This window comes from Taudactylus pleione, unplaced genomic scaffold (genome assembly GCF_031769625.1).
Source record: "Taudactylus pleione unplaced genomic scaffold, aTauple2 ptg000095l, whole genome shotgun sequence".
Lineage (NCBI taxonomy): Eukaryota > Metazoa > Chordata > Amphibia > Anura > Myobatrachidae > Taudactylus > Taudactylus pleione.
This window is the reverse complement of record NW_028284497.1, coordinates 23,344,513-23,372,381: the sequence shown is the minus strand read 5'-3', so window position 1 is coordinate 23,372,381 and position 27,869 is coordinate 23,344,513. Positions and strand designations below refer to the sequence as shown.

Below are 27,869 nucleotides of genomic sequence, written 5' to 3'. Positions count from 1 at the left end.
GTAAAAGTTGCCCCTTACTTTTTGAAACCAAATGAAATAAAATAGTAATAGTAATGAAAATAGTTATTGTGGTGTCTGCCCATTACAATGTCAATCCAGAATATATTGAGAGGCAGTGGTTTTTATCCACCTTTAAATACATTACTTGCAGTTCTTTCTAAATGGACTTTGGCGAAATAATAACCCATAATAAAATGTTCTGCTGAAGCTAGATAATATATATAATTGATTGGCATGTATTACTTTCTGCCAGAGATAGACTGCTGTTTCACACGTCCATTGCAGGCAACCTACAGAAACCACATGATATATTCCACATCAATAGCTATAATCCCCTTCTATGGTCAGTTCTTGTGTCAGTAACTTGCTTTGCCTGTTTATCTGTTATATTATTCTGCGGCAGAGATTTTTCAAACGTTAAAAGGGATAAGAAGTGGAGAAGTTGCCCACAGCTACCAACCAGCTTCTCTTATTTTTATAGACTCTGCTAGTTAAATGATAGCTAGAAGCTGATTGGCTGCTATGGGCAACTGTCTGTTGCAAAATATTTATACATATCCTTTTGTGTATGAACCTAGACTTGGCTTATTGGTTATTCTACAGCCTAATCTCATGGATACTCTGCAGTATTACTACACCACATTGACTTCTGTCCACTGTCAAGTATCTGTAGTGCCATTATTACTCACCTCTCTACATACTGATATAAACTTTGTTGTCAAGTTTATGTGCCGCAATTACACCAATTTAACTTAATTGTCAAGTGAAACTCTATATCTTCACTGGTTTTCAGTCCAGCATCTGAATTTCAGTATCACTCATCATATCATCTACACTGTTTCCAGTTCTCTGTTTATGTGCCTTGCTTTGTACCTCAGCATATAAATGTGCACGACTTTGACAGAGACCAAATTGTGATAGCCAGTCGACTGGGTCAGAGCATCTCCAAAATGACAGGTCTTGGGGGGGTGGGGAATTCCTGGAATGCAGTGGTTAGTACCTACCAAAAGTGAACCAAGGTAGGACAACTGGTGGATCAGCGACAGGGTCATGGGAGCCCAAGGTTCATTTATGCTCACAATGACAATGGACATGTGAACATCAGAACTAGACCATGGAGCAAATGATGAAGGTGGTCACATCTGATGAATCACATTTTATTTTACATCATGTGGACAGCCAGGTGCATGTGCATCATTTCCCTAGGGAAGAGATGGCACTAGGATGCAATATGGGAAGAAGGTAAACTGGCAGGCAGTGTTATGCTCTGGGCAATGTGCTGATGGGAAAACTTTGGTTCCTGAATTCATGTGGATGTTACTTTGACACGTACCACCAGAATAATGTGTGGAAAAACAAGTCCAAGCCATGGAGGCCTCACCTCACAACTTACATGATATAAAGGATCTGCTGCTAACGTCTTGGTGCTATATACCACAGGACTCCTTCAGAGGTCTTGTGGAGCTCATGCCTCAGTGGGTCCGAGCTGTCTTGGCAGCACAAGGGGAACATACACAATTTTAGGCAGGTGGTTTTAATGGGTGTATATGACTGTAAAAATACCTTACAATAAATACATAAGGAAATCAACATGTATATTTTTCCACAGGCCACATACTAAAGTAAAGCTGAATTCTGTACTTGGCAAATAACCAGGCAATACATATTAAGTGATCTCAACAAGTATTTTTTTTACAAGCCACTCAGTGGCATAAAAACCCATTTGTGGACAGGAAGAGTCAGCATTGTCATATGGCAAATCAGAGCAAATTGGTGTGATTTTACAATCTGCAATTAGAAATTGAAAAATACAAGTTAATTGCAAGTTTTGAATCAAAATTTGAGCAAATCAAAGCAAATGATTTTTGTGAGATTCATGAATCTTCAGTCCAGAATAGAGACATTTCCAGAAAGAAATCAGGAAAATCTGGCACGGACATTTGCATTTAGGGGCATCAAGGAAGTTCATGGGTATTGTTTACTATGGATATATTTTGCTACTTGCTTAAAAGACAATAAAATATAATTAGTCAATTATGTCAATTCACTTATTAATTAAGATGATTGTAGATTTTTGTTTTAAAATATTTTACAAGAATTTTTCAATGTCATTTTTTGTCTCCATTAAACAAGCCTGATTTTACATGGATCATAGTGAAGAATGTGCATTATTATATAGTAACTCATTTCTACTGCAAAATAATAATGAAAATAAAATCAAGTAATTTTTTTCTTCTTACATCATAACCAGGAATGAAGAAAATAAGACAGTGTTATTTAGGTTTATGCCTAGCATGCTCTAAAAGAAAAGATTAGGAGTATATTTACTAAAGGTCGATATTAATCAATTTAAAATCGATAAAAAATTATCAACATTGTTGTTGTATTTCTGGGGTTAAATCACAGATATTCTAATACTTAAATATGAAACAAATAAAATATTGTCTGTTAGTAAATGTGTGATTTTGCCCCAGAAACACAACATTGATGTAGATGGATGTTAATAGCTTTTTATCAATTTTAAAACAATTAAAATGACCTTTAGTAAATATACCCCTTATAGTGTTTTTGAGCCATTTCCTGGAGTAGCATTCAAGAGAATAAAGGGGCATTTTACAAGTGTACTGTATCTGAAGTGTTGAAGGTCAATAAAGTATGTCTGTATGTACACCTTCTTTTGTGAAGACTTATACTTTTGTGTCTCATTATCAAAAACTTATAGATGTAAAGAAGGAATATATACTTGGTCAATAGAGTTGTACGCCAGACTACAGGTGCCCTATAAGGGGAGCAATGATTGTGAATCAATACATTGTAGGTTAATTAACCAATGGTGCAGTAACTATTCTAAGGAATATAAGCACATCACATCTGAAAATGGATTTCTAGCACTGTTCAATTTAATTCAAAAAAAGCAATGACAACATAAAATCATTGACATACAGGAGGCCATTTATGACTGTTGTCTGCTGAATAGGCATTTCTGAATTGGTGGGCTTCTTGTAGAAATGTGACATTTTTGTCTTTACAAAGCTCTGTGACCCTTGTACATGATGGGTCCAGCAAATTAGTCATTTTGTTGCACAATATAAACACTTTGCTAACTATGCCTATGTCTATGAAGATTCAATTTTCACAAGAATAAATACAAACTTGTGGTAGATAAACTGGAGCAATGGCACTACAATTGGGTAATCTCTTTTTGCTGCATTGCATTGCTCAGCCACATTCATTAAACTCACATTCTACAGGAAATATGGATTTGTATAGGGTGCATAGTTACCATTACATGTAAAGTTCAGATAAGGACAAATGCTAAATTAACATTCAAAAATGCCTGCTCCTACTCACCGGCTTTTATCCTCCATTCACTCCTATCACTAATGGTGCAGCACCTGTGGATCTTAACAACTACTTACAATGGTGACATCAACATCTAGCTCATAAGTCATTTTCCATCACCATATAAAATTCCTGGGGGTGCTTACATCTTGAGATGCTGTTCTATCATATGTGTTAACAAGCACTTTAAACTAACTACTGTAGGCTATTAACTTAGTACAGTACATGCTGTACTTTCTATGAACACAACATTTAATAAACTATATTACACTGCAAGCCACTTCTTTAATATTTTAGCAAAGCTCCATTAGGATTAACAGTAACATTCTGGGAAATAGCTTTCTCACTGTAATGTTCCTATACTTATGAGAATCTGTAAGTGCATTTAATTTACCTACACTTTATTATACAGTACATAGTAATGCACCTGTTAATTTTTTTAACTTCTCCAAGTAGGTTATAATGAAACACATTTATATTACATGTTTTCTTTCTAAATGGACTTAAAATGATGATAATTTGTTATTAGCTATTTTTCTCTTTTATATACTATTTAGTTTTCTTTCTGTATTCTGTGATACTTAATACTTGTAGGATCTTGCACGAATAAGAGAAAGCGTAGAGGACTCATCAACATTCTACTAGTGTAAAAAACAAAATGAAGATATATGAAAAGCGTGATCTTGAAGTTATAGTCGCATATTATTTACCTATTAATTTGCCTTGAGTTGCTAACCAAGCAATGAGCTAGAAACAGAACAACCAAAATCCATAGGATGTTTGAATTATTACCACAAATAGCCTATGCTACTGTACATGCTCCTGTCCTTCTGACTCAATGTATTGTTTATTTAATGTTAATTTTGCATACCACTGAGCATAATTTCTCACCTTTTGCTATGGCCCTAGTCTTTCTGATCATTAATCCCTAACCTTGTTTTCTGCTGCATAGTTCCCCCTTCAGAGATTAGTTGAAGTAGGGGAAACTAACGACCAGTCCCCCTGCCCCGAGTTCCACTGGGCTCTGCAATAAGGTGAGGGGACAGGGCTATGCCATGAGGGAACAGGGGAGGGGCTCTGCCATGGAAATCTATTATCAATCATGTGCTGGGGGGTGATAGTGCTGGGGTCTTTTTCTACGGGGGGGGCTATTTCTGATGGGGGTAGGAGGTGATTTTATAAATGGAGCCTATGGACACAGAGGGGTGCAAAACACCCCTTACATATGTTTTTAATAAATAAAAAAATTCAATATATGTTTACAAATATATTTCAATCCTTAATTAAAAAAAATTTCAATTTCTGAGCAATTTTTAGTATAAAAAATTGCATGTCAAGTGGTTAAAAGCTCCATACACTATGTGCTTCCCACAACCATGTATCTGCCACCTCCCCCTAAACAATTATAAAATAATGGCACAAGCATTTGAAAAAAATAAAAACACAATCCAGGCATGCACACATGTGTTAGGTTTGCCATCTACTGTACATTCATGAGTCCAAATGCAGTGACGTGGAAGAGGTAGAAAAAAGAACAAGACAAAGGAGAGTTAAAGACAGAGAGGAGGCAAGAGAAAGACAGAGTAGCAGGACAGAAAGAAAGAATGGAATAGAAAAAGTGGAGAAAAAGAGGAAGAAGGGTGTCAGAAGGAGAATGAGAAATACAGTGTACAGTTGAAGGGGAAAATTGAGCTGGAATAAAAAATGGAGAAATGAGGAGGGAAAAAAGGGGGCATGCTGAAGAGAGAGAAGAGAAAAGAGAGTGAGTTACAGAAAAAGGCATCTACACACCGATCATCCATAACATTAAAACAACTAACAAGGTGAAATGAATAAAAATTATTATCTTACTACAATGCGACCTGTCAAGGGGTGACATAATATATTAGGCAGCAAGTGAGCAGACAGTTCTGGAAGTTGATGTGCTTGAAGCAGGAAAAATTAGCAGTGTAAGGATCCAAGCAACCTTGATAAGGAGCCAAATTGTGATGGCTAGATGACTGATTCAGAGCATCTCCAAAATGGCAGGTCTAGTGGTGTGTTCCTGGTATGCATTGGTTAGTACCTACCAAAAGTGGTCCAAGATCCAAGAAAAGCCAACATAGACAGTGTGATGCTCTAGGCAATGTTCTGTTGGGAAACCTAGGGTCCTGTAATTCATGAGCATGTTACTTTAAAACATTTAGTATTACCTACCTAAACATTGTTGCAGTCCAAGTACAAACCTTCATGGCAATGGCCACTTTCAGCAGAATAATGTGTCCTGCTACACTGTAAATATTGTTCAGGAATGGTTTGAGGAACATAACAAAGATTTCAAGATTTTGCCTTGGCCTAAAATTTCTCCAGATCTCATTCTGATTGAGCATCTGTGGGATGTGCTGGAAAAACTAGTCCGAGCCATGTAGGCCCCACATTGCAACTTAAAGGACCTAAAGCATCTGCTGCTAACATCTTGGTAATAGATACCACAGGAAACCTTCAGAGGTCTTAATTGAGTCCATGCATTGACAGTTCTGAACTGTTTAGAAGACAAGAGGGGGACCTACACAATATTAAGCAGGTGGTTTTAATGTTATGATGTTATGTCTGATCGGTATATATATATATATATATATATATTTAGTGAAGCTTAAATATTAGTTCCAAGCATACCAATGTTTCAGGGCCTGCAAGCCCTTTTATCAATGTAACAAACAAAGAAAATATTGCATTGTTCTTATTAAATCGCCATGTAGATATCAAAAACGCTGTTGTTACAGGGATGTTGTCAGTACAGTCTAGTCCTGATGCATTGCAGGCAGGAATTAGTAAAACACATTCCAAAATAACTTGATGTTGAGCCCATGTGGGCTAAAGGGTATTTAGGTTGAAAATCCAGTTCAGTTCAAGCCTCAATAAATGGCCTGCCCTGTCTTCTTCTCTTATTGAGGGAGGTATATCATCAATTGCCATATGCTTGATAGTGGCTATACTATGTCCCCATTCAGCAAAATGTCTCACCACTGGTTTTTGGAAGGTTTTCCAGAGAACAATCTGCTTACAGAAGCTACAGACTGAACATTCTCAACCAACAGAAACAAGATGTACTAGTTACAGTATACTGGGAACAATCCTTTTATAATCTAAGTCTAAGGACAACAAGCAGATCATTCCCTGGAAGAGTCAATTCAGTCTAATCCTCTAGCCCTGAGCCACAAGAGCCTTATGGTCGACTGTGACCACAGACTCAGTGTTTCAAAAACACGCAACCTATGTCCTGTTTCACCAGGGGCAGGAACATTGGGGACACCATGGTCCACACAGATATTACTGGCTTTAAAAAGCAGACCACATCAACAGATTTACTCTTAGCTGCAGCACATAACATGGTAGCTTGTAACATGGTAGCTGGTACCACGTTTTAAACATCCCTACAAAGGAAGGGCATATCACCTACTTACTTGCACTTCTTCATTGATAGTGTATATTATAATCTGCCCTGTGCACACTATTATTATGTCGTCAAAATGACGAGGACAGTGCGAGAAAGGATCGCTTTGCACCATTCCGCAATCATAGCAGTTCTATCTGGAAAACCTTCCAAACAACCAGGGGGTGCCAGATGAGTGCATGTCATTAGGAAACGGCATACTGGTGCACTCCATGGGCAGCATCCTTTACATTGCAGTTACTCACAAGGCATGGGTTCACCTAATTAAGGTAAGCACCAATATTTTTTTTGTTTGTTACATTGATAAAAGGGGTTGCAGGCCCTGAAACATTGGTATGCTTGGAACAAATATATAAGCTTCACTAAAGACTCAGAGTGATTTTCTCCTTTCTTCCGTTGTTTGAATGACCACGGAGGGCACCGGAGCATTGTTGTTTATTGTGAGCAGTGTGCTGGACCATCTCTATGTATATATAACTATATATAAAATACAAAAACACAGTGTTAATATGGAAATAGAAGGAAAGAAAAAGAATCATATTTAGGGCACGGTGTGTGCTGAATTTATGCCAATGCAATCAACTGTTACAGTAAAACCTGGCAGTAGGCCAGTTTTGTGGAAAAATGAGAAGTTTGTTTCTTGGCCAGATTTATTTTAAGACAGTAACGCACAATCCTTGTGGATATTGTCAGGAGACAGTTTGAACGTAAGGTGTTATTAAGCTTAGTGGGTGATATACTGAGCTCTAATAGTTTTACTGACAAGCAATATATGTTTTTTTCATTATTATTTAGCATTAAAATCTGTGAGCAGTAAATTCAGCAATGTAACAGCATGGTAAAATCTGCTAGCTAATTTTGTTGCTTCTCTCTTGTTTTACAGTTGGCAATAATTTGGACCATTCTACTGATTACATTTATCTTATTATAACATTGTATGTAAACTGTAAATGTAGTTATTGCCAGAGAAAGTGGGCATGTCATATCCTGTCACAGAGAAACAATGATATTAAAATATACATTTCATATGATGGTCACACTCACATCATAATCCATTGTAAACCTCTGGGGTGTCACCTAGGGTTTGCAAAAGAGGTCCCAAAAATATAGAAAAAGAGAAGGGCACTCACAAGATTTAGCATATAAAAATATCAAATTGGTTTAATCTCACATGATGATACAGCAAGCGTGTCACTCAGCATTTCTGTCCAATCCATCCCATCTTCAGGAGATACAATAATCCAGCAAAATCAACAGCACAATGAGCCTGCAAGGATCCAGCAATTCTGGATACAAGAGCCTTATGGTCGACTTTGACCACAGACACAGTGTTTCAACAACACGCAACCCAAGTCCTGTTTCACCAGGGGCAGGAACATCTGGGACACAATGGTCCACACATATATCACTGGCTTTAAAAAGCAGACCACATCAACAGATTTACTCATAGCTGTACTACATTACATGGTAGCTCGTAACATGGTAGCTGGTGCCACGTTTTAAACATCCCCACAAAGGAAGGGCATATCACAAACTTACTTGCACTTCTTCATTGATAGTGTATATTATAATCTACCCTTTGCCGCTATTATTATGTGGTCAAGATGACGAGGACAGTGAGAAAAGGATCACTTTGCAGAATTCCGCTGTCATAGCAGTTCTATCTGGGACACCTTCCAAACAACCAGGGGGTGCCAGATGAGTGCATGTCATTAGGAAATGGCGCAGTGGCGCACAACATGGGCAGCATCCTTTACACAGCAGTAACTCACAAGGCATGGGTTCACCTAATTAAGGTAAGCACCATGTCGAAGCTGGATAATTGGCTGAGACAAGAATAGTTTAAAATTGAAGCACGACGACACCATCTTGCGACTGGCTGCAAGACGCCATCTTGGAAATGAAATCGCAAGATGCCATTTTGCGAATGGCCGCCCCAGTGCGATTTTAGATAAACTCACAATTAAGTACATATGGAGAGATTACTATTAGCACCATGCGATTGCATCTTTCATCATTTCTCATATACACAGTAATACGCACAATTGCGCTGCTAACTAGTCGCATATTAGCGAATGCATAAGATCTTATATGAAAACACTGTTTAGTAGCTAAATGCGCACGCATCTGCCCCCAGTTAACTAGCGTCTTTATATCAAACCCCACATACTCACACATTACATATTCACATACAAGGTTTCATAAGCTTTAAGGTATAAGATTTAAGTTTGTTCATTTAGTATAAATGTTATGAAATAAAGATTGTTTGGTAACAAAGGTTTTATACATGATAAGTAAGCTGTGTTTGGTTTTGTACTGATGCGTACTCTTTCCACAGTATTCCGGTATTATCGGTGGGAAGATCGCATCATGCATTCTCAACTTATGGACCGCAGAGACTTCAAGCAACAAAATGCATATGATATGAATAACTGTTAGGATGTTGCATGTGGCGGGAATCTAGGGACCCTCAGTTGTTGGAGACTGGGTTGTGTCTATTTGAGTCAGCCTGTTAAATGCTCTGTAACAGATGTATCCCCTTGGGAACCAATAGCATCAGCAACAAAGCTCCCTATTGTGTTGTCTATTCCTGGCGGGTATAAATATGTGTGCTAAAACACAGGGTTTTTAGTCTTTGTGCTGAATGCTGATAGACGAGGGGTTTCTTGCTGATGCCTAACAACTGGTCCGGAAGCGCTGCATATGTATACTCTACTTGGGTCTGTATAATTCCTTTGTGCCAAATTGTGTCTGGATCAATAGCGTGTAACTGACTGTACTTTTACTTGAATAATACTTGTCCTTTGGAACCACAGATTCCAGGTCTTAAGTCTTTATTTACTGTATGACTGCATACGCAAATTAGTGTCATCTTTAGAAGGTATAGGCAGGATATTAGAAGGTATAGGAAGGAGTGTATAGAGGTTCTGATCCGGTATCGTTAGTTGGGGGCTCGTAGTGAAGTCACTTACCTGCTCACACGGTACATATGGCTATCGATATTTCAGCAAAGGGTGGAGAGGCCACATGCTGGGTTTACCTTCAACCGCTTTGTGCTGAAAGGTCGCTATCCGTTTCCGTGTGAATCAAGGAAGCTGACTAGAATCCAGGGACATGAGAGGAAAAAGTTTGTTTTCCTCTGTTGATAGAACCTAACGTTTAAAGGGGTGCCACAGTATTGAGTACGGCCCTGAGTTGCAGGTTTGCGCACAGCAAAGATGCACTTTTGTGTACGCAGCTAAAGGTTGTCAATATGGTTGTGTGGTAGTCGCATTATTGTGTATGCGACTGGTCGCACAATAGCATATACGTACTTCCGGTTGTGCTGCTACGTGTTTAAATAAAAAGGTTTGAGGTTTACATTTTTTCAATTGTTATCAATATCTGGGTTAACGTGTATTTTTCTGCGCAGGAAAAAGTGTGTAACAGTGAGTGTTTGTTGGTAGGGGTAACTTGTTCCCTACAGTTAGAGGTACCGTATGACCTTTAAGGGCTAAGTGCTAGTCGCTCGGTAAGCAGCTTTACCGTTCTATACACAGTAGCAGGTGTACATGTTGTCTTTGTTGTAGAGAGGTGCGTGGAAGTAGCCGACATACAAACTTCCATAGGTGTGGAAGTTGCCTTACTAATCTTATCCGGGTGTGGAAGTTGCCTTTTTCAAATCTTATCCAGGTGTGTGGGTGCCGCCGACTTAAATTGTCCACAGGTATGTGAAAGTATCTTGATTGTCTTTCACCCGTTTAAATCTTTATTGAAAAGCGTAGGATTTTTGTCTCAGAATGGGAGCCGCGCAAACAGTAGAGATGTTAGACAATGATGTGCTGCTAATGGAGGTGCCAATCGGATCGGCTTGTCATATTATGAATACTAAGTACGGTACTTATGCGATAAGGTATTGTGATGTATGGTTTAAAATGACGATGAAGAGTGTTAGACCATTTCCCAGAATTGGTAGTTTTGATAAAAATGTAATAGATGATGTCTGGGATCACATCAGTCTGATGCGCTCCAGAGAGAAAAAGGTTAAATATTATGAATGTTTAAAACTGGCAGCATGAAGGGGATGCGTGGCTTAAAAATGTGCAAGCGACGCAAACTAACATAGCGAGCACATTGCCAGAGAATACATCCGCGACGCTGAATTGCAATACGGGCGAGCCACAAAATGGCGCGCACATGCAGCAAGGTAGCGTTGTGGAGAGTATTGCCAGCAGTTCACGCTCACCTCCCCCACCTTATGTGGATGGAGGTGCAAGTACAGTTACCCAAAATACTCATAAAAATGTAACAAGCCATTTGTACCCTCTCTTAAGCAACCATAAAGACAATGTCTATGATGTGGATGATGAGCCTATTGTAATGTCTGCCATTTCCCATGCTGTGCAAATGATAGATGCTGCATCACCACAATCACGAGTGGTGCCGCCATCTCCATCGGTAACAGCAAGGGAAGTGTTAACACCCTCTGCACCTGTAGAGGAAGTTGTTCATACCATATGCAGCAGCAGCAGAGTAAACCCCCAGCCAGGTAACCAGGTCAAAGGTAGCAGCACTACTGGTCTGCATCCCATTCAGACAATAACCATTCCAAATGGAAATGCAGATACGAACGGTGCAGTGCCCACGAGGGAAGTAGTAATGCATTGTCCTTGGACAAGAGCAGAGCTAAATTCCATCATAAATGATTTCCCCGATCCCAAAAAGGAACTAGCCAAATGTCAAAGATTTTTGAGAAATTTTGGTAGTTCACATGAGCCCACTAATAAAGATTGGCATGTGGTGTTAAGGGCCTATCTACCACGCAATACCGACGTGACAACATTTATCATGGATTGCGTATTGAATGGTGAATTTCCCTTAACAGACCAAGTAAACCAAGGTAACATTTCCCACATTGTAACTCAATTGGGTATATATTATCCAGTAGTAGTTAACTGGAACAAAATTTTCACCATTGAGCAAAAGGAGAGTGAATCTGCAGAAGATTATTGCGACCGGGCACTGCAGGCTATCACCCAGTACACTGGGATAGAAGATACTAAAGATAGCACTCACCACAGGGGAATGATAGTCACAGTACTCGTGGACGGTCTGAAAGAGAGTTTAAAAACCCAGGTTCAGACCTTACAGCCTGGCTGGCGGGGACTCACAATAGATACCCTCATAGACACCGCCATCGAACATGATAAAAACATCTCAAAGAAGAGAGAAGCCCAGAGCGAAAAACTAATGGCTGTCAGTATCCAAGCTCTGGAGGGAATGACGGTAACATCACAGCCAACAGACACACCTGCACCCACACACACACCTGCACCTGAACAGTTACACGTCCTCACCAATCCCACAACACAGCAAACACATCCTTACCCCACATATCATACACAACCACAGGTCTCATACTACCCATAAACTTCATATCCCCCACAATACCCTTACCCTCCCTATAATTACCCATATCCACCACCTTTACCCTCTGCTCAAACCTCACAACAACACATGTCTTCACCCGATCCACGAACATGTTTTAACTGTAAACAAACAGGACACTTAAGTAGAAACTGTACAGTAAAAAGAGTAGGAACCCCAAGTCAGGGAAGACCTGGATATCCCCCTAAGGGATATGCACAGAGACCAGCTAATGTCCAGCAGGCACCAGCTCCAATTGTGGCCGTAAATGTTTTATTGGAGAATGGTAGCCAACGCTAGGGGTCAGGTCATACCTGTAGTCTACAGATAGTCAGGTTAATGGGAAGTACTAGGGAAGAACCGGTCATTATGGTTGATGTAGCTGGTACTGAATATCCTTTTCTTGTAGACACAGGGGCGACCAGGTCAGTGATAAAATCTCCCGTTAATTTACAGGTGACCAAAGAGACAGTACCAACAATGGGTGTAACAGGTAAAGTGGAACATTATCCTTTAACAAAGTCCAAAGAGGTTACTATTGGGCCATTGCATACCAGGCCTTCTTTCCTTCTGGCTGCTGCGGCTCCTACTAACCTGCTGGGTAGAGACTTATTATGTAAGATGGGATGTGTTATATACTGCACCCCTGATGGTGTATTTTTAGATATCCCAGAGAGAGTTGCACACGAGGTGCAGGATAAATTGAACACTCCCCAAAGGATAATGTATAACTCTACAAGTTTAAATGAAAATCCATCCCAGGTAGATGAAATGTTGTCCCCAAATTCCAGATTCCCTTTGGACTAAGGATGGACAGGACACTGGATTAATGGCAAACGTAAGCCCTGTAATGGTAAATTTAAAAGGCGGTAGGCAAGCTCCATAAATTCCCCAGTACCCACTAAAACAGGAGGTAGAATTGGGTTTTTTTCCAATAATTGAGCGATTATTGCAACAGGGAATTTTAATTTGTACAGCTAGTATAGCCAACAGTCCCATTTTTCCAGTGAAAAAGAGTGGTGGGAGGGGTTATAGGCTGGTACAAGACCTTAGAGGTGTTAATAAGGTGGTAGAGAGCCAATTCCCTGTAGTGCCAAATCCAGCTGTCATTCTGATGCAAATCCCACCAAATGCAACCCATTTCACTGTCATTGACCTCTATTCTGCTTTCTTCTCTGTGCCTCTCCACCCTGACTGTCAGTATCTATTCGCATTTACATACAGAGGTTTACAATACACATGGACACGGTTACCCCAAGGTTTCAAAGACAGCCCCAGTATCTTCTCCCAGGCATTGCACGACTGTTTGCAATCTTTTCAACCTGCCAATGGATCTGTACTAATTCAATATGTGGACAATTTATTGTTATGTTCTGACTCGTTTATGTCATGTTTAAATGATTCTAAACTTTTGTTACTTCATCTCTCGCATACAGTGCCTGATTCAGAGTTGGACGCTATTTGCGCTCGCTCGTTCAGAAAAAGGGGCCGGCTATTTAAATTGAGCTCTCGCTCTTTGCAGTCTGTTGATGCCTCTATGTCTGAGCGAGCGAACGAAACATGCACTCGCTATTTTGTAAAGACACCCCCTGGCCGCTGGCATCCTACGTCATCTCCACTATTTATTAGATTAATCGAGTACATCGAAAGGCATCTGAACTGCTCGCAGTGCTTGTGGTTGGATTTTCCTACCACAATCATGCGAACAGTTCAGGCTAAGAAACAACCAAGTGACGTGGTCGATGACGCTGCTTTGTTAATTATGCACACCCTTAAATCGCCCATTTTGACCATTTGGCACGCCTGCATTCGGATCTCCACTCCCCATTTTCAAGCACCTTCCCCTGTTACCACCCACAAACGCCTCATCCTGTCACTCAAATTAGCAGGCACTTGCTATTTTGCGTACACACGATTTCCGACCGCACTGACTGGTTGGCGCATGCGCATTACGAACCATATGTATGCGCAGATGTGCGAACATCGCTCGGAGCGAACGAGCGGCCGCTTACGAGCGGCTCTGAATCAAGCCCACAGGACACAAGGTGGCTAAGGACAAACTACAGCTGTGCCAATCCAGAATAAAATATTTGGGACACTGCCTAACCCAGGGTTTACGACATCTTACAATGTATAGAATCCAGGCCATACAAAACATGACACTGCCACAGAATCAACAGCAAATTCGTACCTTCTTGGGAATGTGTGGATACTGTAGAATGTGGATCCCAGGTTTTTCTATTTTGGCCTTACCTTTACAGGAATTAGTCTCTTCCTCAAAGCCCGATCGTGTCATACACACAGAGGAATCAGAGCAGGCTTTCCTTAATCTTAAGGATAGTCTGACAAAAGATCCTGCATTGGGAATAACTGATTATGAAGAACCTTTGGATTTGTATTGTACAGAAAACGATGGTTGTGCTGCAGGTGTCCTTACACAAAAACATGGTGATGCCAAAAGGCCCGTAGCATACTACAGTGCCCAATTGGACACTGTGGCAAGATCACTCCCCACCTGTTTGAGAAGTGTAGCAGCTACCATTCTATTGGTGAGTAAAAGTGAGGACGTAGTATTGGGTCATGATATGATTGTCTACACTCCCCATGCTGTATCTGCTCTGTTGAACTCAGCTCAAACCAGACATGTCTCTTCGGCTAGGTTTACCAAAAGGGAACTAGCACTAATCGCACCCACAAACATTACTGTTAAACATTGCAGCACGCTGAATCCAGCAACGTATTTACCATATGTACAACATGATGTACAAAGGGTGGAAGGAGAGGAGTTGCTGGCGTGAGGTGAGTTCAGCAGATATAATGATACGCACGATTGTATGACATATCTGAATCAGACCTTTACTGCTAAACCTGACATACATGACACACCTTTAGAGAATGTGGATGTGACTTTTTATATGGATGGGAGTTGTCATAGACAGACACAGGTGAATTATGTACAGGTTATGCTGTTGTAAATGACACAGACATCATTGAAGCTAAGCCTCTTGGTCCTTCTCACTCAGCCCAGGTGGCAGAGTTAGTAGCACTAACTAGAGCATGTGAACTGGCAGCAGGCAAATCTGCTAACATTTACACTGACTCGAGGTATGCGTTCGGGGTGGTGCACGATTTCGGGGCTCTATGGCATCTGAGAAATTTTATGACAGCAGCAGGCACACCAGTTGCACATTCCTGACACATAAAACATCTTTTAGAAGCAATCCAACTGCCCAAAGCGGTGGCAGTAATTAAATGTAAAGCCCATACATGTGAGGATGATCTGCTGTCACTGGGCAACAACAGAGCCGATGAAGCTGCAAAATGGTCAGCAGGGTTAACAATGTTTTCTCCAACTGAAAAAATTATGAGGGGTATTCAATATGAAACGTTAACTTCACTGTCGAAGTTAACGTTTCATATCGGAGTTTTTACCTGCGTTAAAGTATCGGGCGCGCTCCTGCTTATACCCGTATTCAATATAAAATTGACGAAAATGGGAAACTCCAAAGTTGGATTTGCGTAAAGTTACGAATTTTTCCTTAAAAAAATTGTAAGACCCCCCTAAAGTAGTCAAAAACATGGGGGATCACTATGGGTACCCCCGTTTTAGCCTTTAATTGAAAGTCGGGGATTTCAATAGCCACAGAAGGTGTTTTTTTTCCAACATTGAAGAAGTGATGCAGAAGAGCACTTAGGTTATTTTTTTCATTTTTTTAAGTGGTCCCATCAAATTTGGGGTACATGAAAATGGGTACTAGCATATTTTTATGTCCCTAAAGTAAGTTTTTAAAAATTCTGCATTTGTGCACCTGCCATTATAATTCTATTCTAGAAAACATATTCCGCATACTTGCAGAATAGCCCTGAACCTATTTCCCTACTGTTAAACAATTTTTTCCCATTTTTTTTTTGGGGTGTCCCTATTTTTTTTTTAAAGTTTTTTTGACACAGTTCTTTTTTAAATGTCAGTCCCAGTGGTGCAGGATATTTTTTTTAAGCCTGCACCCCTAAACCCCAATTCTGCACTTTTTTTCGACACCTATTCAATGGTGAAAAGTTATCCCCGTTTTTTATCAAAGACTTTTCAAAACTGGGATAAGTCTTTGAAATTGAATACGGTGTAAAAGTAAAAACCTGCAATAATGACGTCAATACCTCCCGATATTAACGCAAAAAACGATGTTATCGCACCCCATGTTGAATACCCCTTTATTTCTTTCAAAAACAATTGATATGCCTGAAATTAATTGAGATGCAAAATTTGTGTTCAATTCAGGAAATATCCATTTGGAAGTCCAAGGGATGTGGGCAAGAGTCCTCCGGGCTCTGGAGGGGACGGACAAGGTAAGCCAGTAGCCCCCAAGGCATATTACCCCAGCCTGGCTGAGGCAGCACACGGTCTGACTCATCTGGGCAAACAAGGTATGTGCAAGTTGGAGGAGAGCATACTGATGCACACCAGGTTTTTTCTTCACAAGCAGAAAAGATAGCAATGTCCTGTCTGGACCTGCTTGAGGAAGAACATAGGGGAAAAGCGATCCCTACCGAAACCGTCCCACATTCCACTGACTGATGGACCTTTCCAGGTGATTACAAAATTGATTTCATCCAATTACCACCCTGCAGGGAATCTTAAGTATGTATTAGTGGGGCACTGATGTATTTTCTAATTGGGTTGAGGGCCTACCCAGCGGGCCACTAATTACTGATGGGTTTTACTGCCAAGAAAATAGTTCAGGAATTTTGTATGCAGGTATGGTATCCCTAAAACCATTGAGAGTGAACAGGGGTACTCATTTCACAGGTGATGTTTTTCAAAATATGTGTAAGCTGATGGGTATTAATAGCCGACTTCATACCCCCTACTGACCGCAAGCCAGTGCCAAGGTAGAGAGGATGAATGGGACTATTTAAAAATAAGTTAAGTAAAATCATGGCAGAGACTGGACTAGGATGGCCAGAAGCGTTGCCTTTAGGTCCTACATAGCAATAAGGACCACTCCTAGACCCCCTCTAAAATCTGTCCCCCATTTGAAATACTGTTCGGTAGGACAACCTCATTTGATTATAAGTCCACAGGAAGACCTGAAGGGTAACAACGAGGGTAACTGTAAAAGTATCTTATATCAATGAGTAAGCAGTTAAAAGCAACAGCAGCAGAAACTGAAATTGTTGTCTAATGATATGCCTGAAACTAACTGTCATGATGTTGAACCAGGGACAATATGTTATGATCAGAAAATTTCTTGCGTTCAGGTTGTTTGGACTGATCGGTGGGAAGGTCCGTACCAGGTGCTGCTGACAAGTACTACATCTTTTAAAGGTGGCCGAGAGAGATACCTGGGTCCATTTCACATTACTGCTAAAAAGGTCAATCAACCGGTGGAGAAACAAGTCGGAGACCAAGGCTGATAGTGTGGGACCTGTCGCTCACAAGCCTGTTCCGGGAGGATTGAAACAGGTTGTATTGAGATACCTGAACTAAACGAAAACTTGCAGGTTTTTGTTGTGACAATGGACGGGGCCTGCTGTGTCCATTTTTCATATTCTCTTTTAGAGTGTTTCACCATCTTGGTCGGTTTCTGGAATATCCAGTTTTCTGTGATGGGAGACCAATCGAGGAAATGGGAGCTGATGGCAGTGCTGATGGAGTGGAGTCAGGAGGAGTGCAATGCCAATCAGGGGAGTGTCCTGACCAATCTTAGTACTGTTATTGTTAAGAGAAGCTGTCATTTTTGGATACTCGGGACGGTGTGGAGGTTTTATCGTCTGAAGATTCCCTGTATTTGTGAGCTATGTGGGGTCCCCTAGTTGATGAGAAACTGTATCCAACAGTGCCAACCTAAATATAACCCGAACTGGGGTGGGTATCCTTTAGAGGATTATCATAGCATGGTAGGCAAAATGTTGGTTGGTGCCATTTCTGCTGAATATCATGGAAATTTTAGAATTACAGAAAGGGAAAACATTGGATGGAAAGTTCCTCTCATCCAAACCACCTCATTTCAAATCTATCAATTCCAAGCAGATAGATCACTTTTGTGTTTAAACATAACCAACCCCAATAAACCCAGGAGTTGGGAAGTGATGGGGAATAATCAGATGATGACCTTCTCACACAGAGCTGATAATGAGCCCATAAACCATGACCTGTTACGCTCAATTAAATCTGGTGGGAAACATTTTAGGTATCGGTAAACATTGAGTTCCACCAAAGAAATTATTGGTAAGGTGCCAAATGGTTATTGTGCTAAAATAATACAGCCAGAAACTTGCATGTACCAGATGGAAGACCCAGAAATAGGATTGTTTGTAAGAGAAATGTGATTAATGATAATGATGCATACCATTCCTTATGTTCTCCCTGATAATGTATATTTCTTATGTGGAAGAAAAGTGGTTCTCCCCGAGTTCCAGAGGTTTGTGTTACCTGGGAAGAGTAGTCCCAGAAGTTATGACCCTCACACATGTTGAAATGCTCGGTATACATAAAAACACGCCATCACCATATCTTCACACACAATACAAACACAGAGGCAAAAGAAATATGATACCTCATGACGTGCATAAAGCCACTCAGTTAATCAGTGAGACAACTGGCTTTCAAGTTTTAGTCGCACTGGATCCCACCAGGATTGCTCGGGGTACATTAAATTTTAGGTATATTCAGGAACTTGCTAAATTGATAGATAATATTACCGAGATGTACGATGACACATACAGGTATACAGGGAAAGAATTGCAAGCGTACAAGAAAGAACTGGTGCAACACAGGCTAGTGTTGAATTATTTAACTGCTGTTACTGGAGGGTATTGTGTAATGTTAGCCACCCAGTTCGGAGTAAAATGTTGCACCTATGTCACCAATGATACCAGTGACCCCAAGGAGGTGATAGACCGAAAGATGGATGAAATTCTGCAGCTAAAATGGGAGTTTCGCAAGAACCATAACACTTCAGTGGCTGAAGTAGGGGAAAAGATAGAAGGATGGGTTTCATGGCTGAACCAAGTAAAATGGTTCTGAGGTCTGGGGGAATGGGTCCAGGAAGTGGTCGCTAGCATAGGCAAATTCTTGATCCTTATTCTAATTGTTATCACAATAATTGGCATATGCGTCCGGTGTGTTCCTATTGTGTTGAAGTTTGTAAAATTTAAAAATAGAGTAAAACGCAAGAACGAAACTATGATAGTGATCAGTAATGACAATATGAATACCGAGGTAAATATAGAACTGCATTACAACCCTGAACTAGGAAATACCATCATCTGATCTATTATATTTAGACTTTATGCATAGAATGTATTATTGAAATGTTATTATTAGAATACTTCAGATAATGTAAGGTCTCAATTCCCCTTCAAGACTGCTTTTATAAGACTGGTGCCTTCCCACACCTTTCACATGATCTTTCAAGATCCGCGGTGTGCGTATAATAGTAGTTTTATGTCCCCACCCAGAGACACATTATTGATGGATTAAGAACCACCTTGTGGCATCCCACAATAACACTAAATAATATGTAAATGTTAGCCTAAATTAAATTCAAAGAGTAGATTGTGATAGCATGTTGTTTGCTATCAAAGGGTGGACTGTCGAAGCAGGATAATTGGATGAGACAAGATCAGTTTAAAATTGAATCGTGGCGACGCCATCTTGCGACTGGCCGCAAGACGCCATCTTGGAAATTAAATCGCAAGACGCCATTTTGCAAATGGCCGTCCCAGTGCTGTTAACTAGTCGCATATTAGCGAATGCGTAAGATCCTATAAGAAAACACCGTTTAGTAGCTAAATGCGCATGCATCTGTCCCCAGTTAACTACCATCTTTATATTAAACCCCGCATACTCACACATTACATATTCACATACAAGGTTTCATAAGCTTTAAGGTATAAGATTTAAGTTTGTTCATTTAGTATAAATGCTATGAAATAAAGATTGTTTGGTAACTAATGTTTTATACATGATAAGTAAGCCGTGTTTGGTTTTGTACTGATGCGTACTTTTTCCACAGTATTCCGGTATTATCGGTGGGGAGATCACATCATGCATTCTCAACTTATGGACCGCAGAGACTTCAAGCAACAAAATGTATATGATATGAATAACTGTTAGGATGTTGCATATGGCTGGAATCTAGGGACCATCAGTTGTTGGAGGCTGGGTTGTGTCTATTTGAATCAGCCTGTTAAATGCTCTGTAACAGATGTATCCCCTTTGGGAACCAATAGCATCAGCAACAAACTTCCCTATTGTGTTGTCTATTCCTGGGGGGTATAAATATGTGTGCTCCAACACTGGGTTTTTAGTCTTCATGCTGAATGCTGATAGACGAGGGGTTTCTTGCTGGTGCCTAACATCTGGTCCGGAAGCACTGCGTATGTATACTGTACTTGGGTCTGTATAATTCCTTTGCGCCAAATTTTGTCTGGATCAATAGCATGTAACTGACTGTACTTTTACTTGAATAATACTTATGCTTTGGAACCACAGATTCCAGGTCTTAAGTCTTTATTTACAGTATGACTGTGCACGCAAATTAGCATCATCTTTAGAAGGTATAGGCAGGATATTAGAAGGTATAGGCAGGATATTAGAAGGTATATGAAGGAGTGTATAGAGGTTCTGATCCGGTATCGTTAACCAATATTTTCTATGTTTATTACACTGATATAAGTGGTTACAGGCCCTGAAACATTGGTATGCTTGGAACAAATATATAAGCTTCACTAAAGACTCGGGGGTCTATTTACTAAGCAGTGCTAGGAGAGAGTGAAAAGTGATAAGAAAGTGATAAGGTGCCAGCCAATCAGCTCTCAACTGTCATCTCACAGGCTGTGTTTGAAAAATGACAGTTGGATGCTGATTGGCTGGCACCTTATCACTTTCTTATAACTTTTCACTCTGTCTCCTAACACTGCTTAGTAAATAGACCCCGCAGAGTGCCACCATTTTTCTCCTTTCTTCCGTTGTTTGAATGACCACGGAGGGCACCGGAGCATTGTTGTTTATTGTGAGCAGTGTGCTGGACCATCTCTATGTATATATAATTATATATAAAATTCAAAAACAGTGTTAATATGGAAATAGAAGGAAAGAGAAAGAATCATATTTAGGGCACAGTGTTTGCTGAATTTATGCCAATGCAATCAACTGTTACAGTAAAACCTGGCAGTAGGCCAGTTTTGTGGAAAAATGAGAAGTTTGTTTCTTGGCCAGATTTATTTTAAGACAGTAACGCACAATCCTTGTGGATATTGTCAGGAGACAGTTTGAACGTAAGGTGTTATTAAGCTTAGTGGGTGATATACTGAGCTCTAATAGTTTTACTGACAAGCAATATATGTTTTTTTTATTATTATTATTTAGCATTAAGATATGTGAGCAGTAAATTCAGCAATGTAACAGCATGGTAAAATCTGCTAGCTAATTTTGTTGCTTCTCTCTTGTTTTACAGTTGGCAATAATTTGGACCATTCTACTGATTACATTTATCTTATTATAACATTGTATGTAAACTGTAGAAACAACAATGATATTAAAATATATATACAGGTATACACACACACATATATATATATATATATATATATATATATGGGGTGTCACCTAGGGTTTCCAAAAGGGGTCCCAAAAATATAGAGAAAAAGAAGGGCACTCACCAGATTTACCAACCAAAATGCTGATTAAACCAATTTGATATTTTTATATGCTAAGGGCAAAATTTACTAAGCGGCGGTTTGGTGGTGTCTCTATTCTCTTCTAAGCCCCGAGGGTTTGGTGGCAGTTTCTATTCTATTCTAAACCCTCTGGGTTTGGTTTTGCAGCAGTTTCTAAATGACAGCCCTGTTCTATTCTGTTCTAAAATGTGTTTTGACTGTGGTTTGGCGGCAGTTTTGCTATCTGCAGTTTTACTAAGGCCAAAACTGCTGCAAAACTGATATTCAAAACACATTTTAGAATAGAATAGAACAGGGCTGTCATTTAGACACTGCTGCAAAACCAAACCCCCATGATTTATAGTAGAATAGAAACGGCCACCAAATCCCCAGGGTTTAGAATAGAATAGAAACCGCTACCAAACCAACGGGGTTTAGAATAGAATAGAAACCGCTGTCAAACCGCCACTTAGTAAATTTTGCCCTTAATCTGGTGAGTGCCCTTCTTTTTTTCTAGAATATATATATATATATATATATATAATATATTGTACTCGGTACTAATACCTCCCACAGTAATACAAATCGTCCGGTGCCTTCCACAAGATTGATAATATGAAAATATGATTTCTCTTTTTTATAAATATATATATATAATATATATATATATATATATATATATATATATATATATAATGTTCAACCTAATGCCTTTGACTCTCAAAAGCAATGAGATGAGGGTATAATACATAAAGCCCCAACAAAGCCAAACTTTGAGCACAACAAGTCGTGCACATACTTTCTCACACCTGCATTATCTGCTGTATCCCTAGATCTGTGAAGAATCTCACCATTTAAAAAAGAATAATTGCTCCTATTTGGTATTTCTCTGGGTGAAAGCTTTAAAACAGGACTCCTAGAACTTGTCAAAACAAGGACCCAGTATGGATAGTAACCATCTCTCACTGCTCTAACAAACCAGTTTTGTTAATCAGTTGTTACAATGTGACAAAGCAAGACCAAGAGTCACATTTATAATACATTTATAATGCAGACAATTTTTTGTTGTTTTAAAGAAAGTTGGGTGATACATACCTACTCCTATCTTCTGTTCTGCACTATTGTAACTCTAAGTATAAACAATCTTGAATGATGCTGCTTAAATATAACAGAACCTAACAATGAAACAGATTATGAACCACATAAATAGTCAGAGTAACAAAGAAATTAACTTGCTGAGAAAATGGTAATGGGAAATACACTGCAACAGAAGAGAAGATCATAGGCCATGACAACTATCGTGATGTGTACTGTAAGTGTTGCTCCAATAATTTGGGGCTAAAACATCAGGACAACTATGTGAGATAAAGTTTATTCAGGTCAATATTCAGGTACAGTAATCTAATGAATCCTTGTCCTATATAGTGTAAAACAATTATATCAACATGAGATTAAATTATGGCAAAATAAGCATTAAGCAATAAGCATTAAATGCCTAGTTCAGAGGTGCACACTAACTGCATGCAATGCTGATATCACACCGATATTATAATATCAGTTATTATAAGTATGTTATAAGTACAGCATGTACATCCTAATGGTTACTGATGGGAGATGCAGAACAAATTAGGATGCAATAGCTGATTTTTATCAGTCAGCGTCCTGGGAGCTAACAGGGGGGTGGTTAGGCAGACATGCACGTGTTGCAGGTGTGTCGCTGACAGCGACTGTGTCTAAGGATGCAGTAGCAATGACACAGTTTAGACAGTGAAATTGCACCTGCTATATGGCTGGTGCAAGCTTCTATGTTGTGACCAATGGTGCACTTATGGTGCTTCTAAAGGCGTACCGAGATGGATTAGTGCTGCTGCTAGTGGGGGTCTCAGTAAGTTCAGAATTGTTTGTGGTACAGCAGAAACAGTTCCATCAGGTCTATCAGCGAACCATACAACATTTTGCTGTTAGCCAGGTCCTGCTTGTTCATGGTTTCATAGCATATAAATAGCAAGCAGGAAAGGTGACCTCTAAACCTAGATGAAGGTCAGGTGGGAGGAGAATTGTGGTGACATCATCTCAATAAGATCATTTAGTTCAGTGGGTCAGTTAAATCCAATAGGACCGCTAAACTCCTTAGCTTTCCTTACCTATGCCTCCTTTAAATAAACCTCCTGAGCTAAATTACAAGATAATTTAATTGAGGCTTTGACTGAACCAGTTCTGGACTTTGTGGAACCTAATGAGGAGCCTTAAAACCACACATAGAATCCGAATGTGAGGAAAGAGGTACAGGATCAACCACTAGGTCTTTCAATGACCCACATGAGTTTTTGATTTTGACCAGGATGAGCTTTTTCAAGTTATCAGAGCAGATAAATGGCAAGCAGGCAAGATGAGCTCTTAAACTGAACCCTTGATGTATGCAGTTCAGGTGGGAGGAGATTTGTGGCAATGACATGTCAATCAGATAATTTAGTCTTATGGGTCATTAGAGTCCAACATAACCCCTAACCTTGTTAGTTTGAAGGACATTACCTTACTGATGCCTCCTTAATAAACCTTTCGAGCTGAATGACCCAAATAATTAAATTGGGTGTTACCTGAGCCAATTATGGACTCTCCTGCAGAAGTAGAAACATCAATAGAGCTTCAACATCTTAAAACTAACAAGTACAGTAGCCCCAAAAACCTGTTACCAAAGCCAAAAGTTTTCACAATGTTGCCCATACAGAAAGCTCCACTTAGACTGGATTTGTAATTATAGTTACAGTAGCATTGCCGTTTTGTAAAAAAAATATTTTGTGCACTTCTATATGGTAGGAGGAATGTGGTGTTGGTACTACTCTTTCTTTTAGACTGGCAGAAGTATACAGAATAACTTATAAAAAACATATAGGGGTCTATTCAATTAGTCATGAGTTGACTATATGCTGCACTTCTGGTACTTTTAGACTAGCAGATCTTAGTTTGCAACCCCATAGGACTAAATACAAATGTCCATGAGTCTGGAACAAGATTGGGCCATTAGGGAGTAGAGTTGCGGAGATGTGAATGGCATTTTGATGCTGTTACAATGGCAACTCACCTCATTTGTTGCAAGGCCGAAGTGAGGATTGCCAGGCCCTGGTTATTTTTGGAGGGCATGGCCAATTGGCAGTAGGCATGGCCATTCCATGTGGGGGGGTCTGTGTGCCCCTCAGCCAGGGGCAAATACGAAGGGGGGTGTAATCAGTGTGATCAATCCCCCTCTTTCTCCCCGCACTGCAAGAGAAGACTGTTGCTGATGAGGTGTGACAGGTAAGGGGGAGGGGGAGGCGGGCCATCAAGCCTGGGCCTGGGCAATTAGTACCCTCCCCCCTCTCAGTGCCCCTGTTCGTTGCTAACAGAATTAACCCCATAATGTTGCTACAATCTGAGTAATGTGTCATATTTACATAGATCATCATGGATGTAACACCCAACAAAGCACTATTCTGCATTTGCATCTATTATACATGTGACTCTCCAGTTGTCTGCATGCTCTGCCCCGCCTGTCAGTTAGATATGAGAGACCAGCATGTTGTCTGTCTCTGATCTATTGCATAGCTTGCTTTATTAAATCTAATCAGATTCTCCCATAGGGCTCTATTTACTACAATACTCATTTGTAATGCAGATTGTAGTGTGATATTACCGACTGAATTCGCATTGCAAATTCAGGCAATATCACAGGGATTTACTACAAATCCCTTGCAGGGACAAAGCTTGTGAGAAAGCTGCGAATCCCCTCTGGAGCCTTACCATGGTATTTTCGGCAAAAAATACAGTGACAAGTGCCCCACACACGCGCTGACTGGCCGTTGCTGCTATCCCCCCTGTCGCCAATCCCCGATCCCATCGCTAAGCCATGCCCCCTGCGATCGCAGACCCCTGCAACCCCCCCAACCCTTAATTACACTTACCTGCAGTTATCGGGCTTCCGGTGATGTCCTCTGTCGCTCCGGTCAGCTGACATCCCATACTGCACTGGGACCCTGTCAGGTGATGACCGGGCCCCAGTGCAGCATGAGAGACCAGCTGACTAGAGAGAGGACATCACTGGAGCCCCAGGTAAGTTTGGTTTTTTTTACTTTTTTTTTACTATTTTATACAGTGAAGCAGCATGTGGTCTGTTTAGACCACACAGCTGATTACTAGGGGCCAGCTCCGGGCCCTGCTCTGCACGTTAGAGCGGAGCAGGAGTCCGGTAACTGGGGGAGACCCTGGATAATGCCACCTCCAGGTGGCGTAATTATCACAGGGCTTTCCCCGTTTTTTTTTCACATTTTATTTTTAGTAACTTTGGCCAGATCACATTTCCCATTACAATTATGGGAAATGCGATCTGCTTACTAAAAATAACTGATAATTTTACGAATTGCCATTTAGTAACTGTAGGTGATACTAAAATAATGTGAAAAGGGTGTGAAAACATCCCTTTTCACATTATTTTAGTAAAAATAATGTTAATAAATAGAGCCCATAGTGAGATAGTTTAGGATGGAGAAATGGAAAAAAAATGAATAAAAAAAGGTATTCAGCACCCAGGATGTGAGACATCACAGACTTTTAACTTTTCTTACAGAATACAAGAAGTCTAACTTAATTTTATTTAACTATGTGAGACTTTTTCCGTCTCTTTCAAGTATATAATTCCATATGCATAAAAGCTAGAACAGCTGCATAAGAGCAAAGTGTCTTATTTATCTATCATGAGGTGAATGAGAATCTTTGATGTGCCCCTTACTGTTAAAATGTATATTCTGACTAACACTATGAAGATCTTTTGATCTGTCTAAATTAAAAACACAGCATAATACTATTTTACTTTGCTTAACCTTGAATCATATCATGGGAAATTCATTCAAAAAGCTTTATTTATTGACATAAATTGGTACAACACTGCCTAGTCAATGCAGAATTTCTAAGTGATGTCAAATACTTGTCATCACTTTCTTTAATTAGCAACATGTTTGATCAATTAAAGTGATACTAAACATACAAATGAAAATAATGAAAAATCCATGCATGCAGCAGTGCTCCAGAGGTGGGGCTGCAACACAGTACATAATTCAAATAGGGGAGCCATCCCAAATGCTGCCAAACATCGCAGAATTTGGGATGACTCTGGTTGGGACTCACTGGCAGTTGGTGTGGCTCCTCTGTTTGAATGTTTGACTGTGTTGCAGCGCCACCTCTGAAGCCAACAGTGCATTCATGCCACCAAATTGAAATGAAAGTGATCATTTGGCATTATATTCAAATAGTTTTGAAATACTTTACTTTGCTGATCGAGAGCTGTTATCAAAGTAATTGGGTTCAAGCCATTATCCATCTACAAATTACAAAGCAAAAATTAGGTGAGGAAAGTAAGGGTGGTGGTGGTGGCAAAGATTGTACATGTTATTATATGATATTATAAGTATAATTTGGGTCACTGTTAATGTGGTATAAAGTCTATCATATAAGACTGCAGCTAAAAAAAAATCCATGGCTACCAATTGTGAAACATTTCAAATGTAAAATTAAAAATGATGTTTCTTTAACTTAAATAACTATGGTTACATGGAAAAATACACTGATTTGTTGACTCAAGCTGTTATCAACAATTTACAGGCTGTGCTATGTGCTACCATAGCAACCACAATCACATGACATATGATGTAGTGAGCAGTGAGAGGCTTTAGAACACCCCTCTATTCAGAAGGCTTGCCCACCTTTTCCTAAGCAAATCCATGTGCATTAAGCAGGGCCGTAACTCACTTTAACTCAAAGTTTTTGTTTTTTTACTGACAGCTATTTATAAATCATTCACACAGAGAAGAACAGCCTGGAAAATATGACTGGCACCTTCATTTTAGAATAGTACAACTTTTGTTGTTTAAAAAAAACTAAAATCCTTAATTGGTATTGAAATACATCCACTTATTCTGTCACCAATGTAGTCCCTAGAAGCCAATGTTATGCACATGCGCTGCCATCAATGCAGTCCCTAGAAGCCAGTGTTATGCAC

General features: G+C 39.9%; 1 protein-coding gene across 1 annotated transcript in view; it reads right to left on the bottom strand.

The window, feature by feature from the left end:
- Positions 1 to 27,869, bottom strand: part of CNTNAP4 (contactin associated protein family member 4) — a 377,413-nt gene that overhangs the window by 217,255 nt on the left and 132,289 nt on the right. The gene's annotated exons all lie outside the window — the stretch shown is intronic.